Source organism: Durio zibethinus, chromosome 12 (genome assembly GCF_047325235.1).
Source record: "Durio zibethinus cultivar Kanyao isolate XHJ-2024 chromosome 12, ASM4732523v1, whole genome shotgun sequence".
Taxonomy (NCBI): Eukaryota; Viridiplantae; Streptophyta; class Magnoliopsida; order Malvales; family Malvaceae; genus Durio; species Durio zibethinus.
In genome coordinates, this window is record NC_143173.1 from 4,921,396 (window position 1) to 4,927,395 (window position 6,000).

A 6,000-nucleotide genomic window follows, 5' to 3' on the forward strand; every position below is an offset into this window, starting at 1 on the left:
TAAGAAAGTTCTCTAAACAAGCTTCTTCATCCTATACAAATTGAAATGATCATTACTGGAAACAATCTATAAAATTTAAGTCACCTACAAAATTAATACCAGATCATCTTTTTTATTTCAGCATCAAAACAACAATTATGTGATTTCCACCAATCAAGATAATGTACCAACTTCAAAAAATAAACACTCAATGAATGAAGCAATTATATGTCAATCTCAACATTCAGTATAGAGGATCAGAGTCATGAAGTACCAAAGCAAGGCTGCATTGGTGCAGTTGTACCCAATTGAGAGTTTGTACACAAAACTTTGGTTATAGGAGAAAAGTAAAATTAGTGACATGTTTGGAACACAATAAAACCATGCAACTTCCAGATATCCTTCTTATCCTACATAATGTCCAGTTATAGAAAGAAGGGTTCTTTTCTAAACTATTGTTATGAAAGTCATAAAGAGATTGTACCAGCTCCGACAGTAAGGTAAGTAAATTTTTAAAAGGCATAAGTGATATTAGGCCTAACGACATATTGGAGAACTTTAGATGCCTAATATTATGTTTTGCAATGCATGAACAGACTCAAATGAATGTGCATAAATTCTAAAGACCCTAATTTTATAAATACATGAAATGGCACTTGAGTGAACACCATTTTACAGCAGACCACAACATACCCAATCTTGAATAATTTGATGAAAGCACTTAACCAGAAGCTAGAGCTCAGTGGTGCAAATGCTATAATGTGCCAAACAAGAAAAGAAATTCAGAGGACATACATTCCAATAGTGGCTATTATTTCTTTCCATTTTCCGATTAAGTCATATGCAGGCAAAATGAAAAAAATGGACTTTAGACAAAAAATTTGTAACCAAAGTGCATAAACATTTTAGAAGGAAAAAACAAAATACAAAGCAACAGTATTATTCCCCAGGGAAACTGCATCATAGACATTTTACTTACAGTTGCACTTGGATTTACGGCCAACAACCTTATCACTCTCGTCCACTAAAGTACATCTACAAAAGATTGAAACAGAGGACAGTAAATTAGATACAATACGAGACTGATATAAAAATACTGAAGCATATATCTATGGTAAATACTAGATGAGTTAAACTTCAAAGAGAAAGACCAATATAATAACTTCCAAAATATAAATCAAAAGTAAAGATTAGCACTAAAATCAAAAGTCAGATGCCTTCGTGATAATACAGTCATATAATAAATTGTAAGTTCAAAAAGATTTTAAACCTTAATTCATGTCATAGAAAATAAAGAGTATTGGTAACAGAAAGAATGACTATTCAATCAATAGATATTAGATCTACATCAACCATAATTAACAAATAACTATAATCAATAATTCATATAACACTATCACATGCATCCTTTCAATTCAATCCAGGTAAGGAAGATATAGCACTTGACAAATTGCAGTAAGAGAAAAAAAAAAATCCCACACGTTAACTAAAATATGTAAAAACCAAGAAAATAAACCACCACTTTTGCCATTTTTTTTCAACATTTGCAGTTGTATTTTTTTTTCTCTTTTTATGTTTTTTAAGACAAAACTTTGCAGTTGCCTTTGTATGATGCTCAAATCAAGAATAGTTTAGACATTTAACCAAAACAGATTACAGCATGTAAGCCAGCCTGCTTTTGCTTTTAGGTTTCATAGCTACCAATCATAATTGATAGCACTACAAATAATAAAAATAAATATGGAGTTAGCAATACCATCCTATTTATTCTTCATAGTTGACTTAGTCGCCAAAAGAATCATCCAATAACAATAATAAAAATCATGGTCCTAGTGATCTATAGCTTTAAGTAATTTTCTATTCCACTTGCCTTTTTGTTGTTGCAGAAGTATCAAAATAGTTTTCAGCAGCAAATGTAGAAAGATGGCTCAAAATTCAATAGCCTCTGATACTTTCATCTAGCTGTTAAATCCGGGAGGGAAAAAGGGAAATTATTTTCTTAGTCACAAAAGAAATTCGCAATCATTTTCCCCTCAATTTTTCGGGACAGCAGATTGCAACACAAAAAAAAAAAAAACAAAATTTAACTATATAAATGGAAAGTGCACTGCTGTTCAAGGGCAGTTCGTTAATAGAGCCTGAGGGGCCCTTACCCCCTAGAGTTTTTAAAAATGTCTGGTACATATTATTGAATAAATTTAAATTGCCCTCTTCAATTAAAATTGTTAATTTTATTTTTATAATTTTATAATTTAATTTTACGCATTATTACAATGAAAGAGAGGTTAAAATTATATTACTAATTGTTTATTTATTATATCACCAATAATTACTTATAAGTCTTTAAAATCAAGAGATTTGTCCCAAATTTTTAAATCACAATTATGTGGAGCTAAAAAAAATCAACTTAATTTTTTAACTTTTTCAACAAGATTTCAACCTCCAACTAGGCATCAAAAATGTGTTTTTTTTTCATTTCTTTCTAACTTATTTAAATTTCTCCTCTACATATAATTTTCTGTTTTTTTAATTTTAATCTACATCTTTATTTTAGATTGCCTTGCAATCTTTTTTTTTTCAAAAAAAAAAAAATCATACTCGAATCTCTTTAAAAGTTAAAAAACAGTCTTAACCTCTAATCTTAAAGTTTGAACTCTATTCTTTTAAAACTATATTTATTTTTCTTGTTTTGATAAAAAAAAAAAAATTGTTTAACAATTGATATATTTATATTCTTTTATTCAATTTTAAATTGCAAAAAAAAATCTATAATTCATTGAAAGACTATATACTTAGTAATTTTATTATTAATTTGAAAATATTGTTATCCTTAAAATTTTTAATACTATCATACTAATATTTTTATTTTAGAATTTTATGTGCTTAGTTATTTCTATTAATATATTATTTACACACACACACACACACACACACATATATATATATATATAATAGAAATTTTACATTAAAAAAATAGATAAAGTATAGTCATTGGCGAATCTATATTTGAGCCTAGTGGAGCCATGGCCCCAAAAAATTTAGAATATATATTTTAAATAATTTTATAAATTCTTTATAAATAAATTAATTAGACTTGTCAAACCTAAATTTGTTGTCTTTATATATATTATTCTTCATTGATATATTTATGGGACATATAGTAACATCTTTATAATTATAAATTTTATTGTTATATGTTGCATTCAGAAAAAATTTTTTTTTTTAATTTCTAATAGATTTATAAACCTTAAGATCTGCCGTTGAGAATAGCATCAACTGACTCTCCCAATGACAAGAGTCAATGTGCACCACTTTATGGAAATCATCAAATCATATTGATATAACTGAGAACTTTTGCACCAAGTATTTGCTTAGATGATATATAACATGTGATGCAGCTTTTACAAAGAGTATTTGCTCAGAAGGAGTTGTAAATGTCTTAACATGAATTAAGTAGATTAGGTAAAAGTATAAAGTAGTATTTGATATAAAGTGGTTATTTTAAAAATTTTGGTAATTTATATATATTGATTAGATTATTGTATTTAGTAAGAATTTTGTGATTTTATGTGATAGTGATTTTAAATTATCACACCGAGAGTGATCAGATCATCATCTTAGAAAGTAATTTAGCTTTCATATAAAAAGATGAGAAACTTTTTATTATTGTTGTGAAGTCATATGTAAAGTTAATAATAGTCAATTTTACCCATTTATTATATGAATTAAAAATTTTTTGCATCTTAAAATTATAATTATTTTATATTATAATTTTTATATTTTTAAATTAATATTCATTATAATAAGTTCAAAATGATTTGCGTATTTTTTTTAATTTTTTTAATATTTTATATAATATCTTTTTCTTTTTCTTTTATTATGAATTTAATAAATTGATTTTATTTTTTAATTCAAATATTATTTACTAAATTTATATTATAAAAATCAATTTACATATCACAAATATATTTAGTAATTTAGTAATTTAATTATATTTTGTTATAAAATAAATAAACATTATTAATAGTTTACAAATTATTATCTTTAAACAATTTTAAAATTATTAATTTGTGTAACATTATAATATGCATGATTATTTTCACACTTTTTAATAAAATAATATTTGATTTTGAATAATACCAAACACAATAATTTTTAATTTATAAAAATTAATTATTATTAATCAAATAAAATAATTTCAAATCACGAGTGTTAAAATAACGTTGGTAACAAAACCACTCTAGTAATTACATTACCAGAATAATCTTACAAAAATACCAAACACCATTTAAGAGTAGATTAGAATTTAAAAAAAAAAGCCTCAACTATTATTAAAACATCATCTAACCTTTATTAATTTTTTTTATTATAATCAATCAACCATTCAATATTTATTAGCATTTAACTAAGCCCTTATTTAAACTGAAAAATTAATAATGTTAATTTTTTTTTTAACTAAGATAAAATTTATATGATATCAACCAAATAAATTAAAATTTATCACATTACACAATTAATATATGTGAATTAAATAAACTTATTTTCTTTTTTTTTTGTCTATTTTTTCCTCTCTAAGATCCTTCTAAGGGTTTAACTTACATTAGTTCCAAGATTGATTGATTCAATTTTGCCAACTAAATTTCATTCAATTAAATATTCAATTAAATCGAAATAAAAGATTAAATACTCAATTGATTATAATAAAATATTAAAAATTAAATAATTTTTTAATTATAATTCAAAGATATTTTTGACCCAGCCAAAAAAATTAACACCTTTTTCTTAAATTAACTGCCAAATAAAGCTAATTTTCAAATCTTACCTACATAAAGTTACACATAGCTACGTATGTATACGTATACTGTATTGTATATACATGTTTACGTAAAAATAAATGTATTAATAGAAAAGAGAAAAGAAAAATTCGTGGTATCAATCAAGAAATTATTTCAAAATCTTAAAAATCGATTAGGTTAGTTTTAAAATTATAGCAGAATTTCATGACCTTAGCTTCAACTTTCCTTCCTTTCATTTTCTCCGAAACCAAACAAAGCATCAAAACAAAAAAAGATCAACGATGAAACAAAAGAAAAAAAAATTACATCCAAAATGGAATAAACCGTAAATGAAACGAAACGGGGAAGTGCAGAATCGGGAAAGCTCACTCATCCTCAAACATGAGGCGTCCTTGAACAGCATCCATGCCAGCGTCGAGAGCGTCAATCATGGTAGCGGTAGCGGCTGTAGCTTGGGTACTAAAAGACAAAGATGCCCTCAAGGAAGAAAGGAAAAGATAGTGTTTCGAAGAAGAGAAAGAGGAAGCCAATGAGCGAGAGAGTGTGAGAGCGGAGGATGTATTTAAAAGCAGAGAAATTTGGTTTCTGCTTTCTGTATATGGCAATGATGTCCGTGTTTATCCTTGGTGATTTTTTTGGTGGAAAAAATTTTACTTGTACACCCATATTGACAACTCAATCTATTGAACTTTTTTTAGAATTATTATTTACAATGACTTTGCTTTGAAGTTCACTTAGTACAATTATAGGGTGTAATCGAGTCGAGTTGATATAGTAAGAAGTTTAAACTCGAGTTCGACTCACAATTTAAAATTCGATACTCGATTCGAACTCGATCGAGTTTTATTTTTTAAATTCGATTTGTGATTGAATTCGAACTATTCGAACTCGTTCGATTAAACTTAATTAATATGTAAAAATAAACTCGATTCATATATTCGAATAAAAGTTCGATTATTTATGCTCAAACTCGGATTTGAATATTTTATTAATTAAAATAATAAAAATATATTTAAATATAAAAGTTCGATTAAACTCGCGAGTTATTCCAGTCGGATATAAAAATATTCGAATTCGACTTGATTGATAAATTGAATTACTCGAGCTCGAACTCGACTCGATAATAATCGAACTGAATTCAAGTTTTCTTCGAATCAAATCTGAATAGCTTACGAGTACTAATGTATCATTTATATCTCTAAATACAACAGACCATTAATCTATT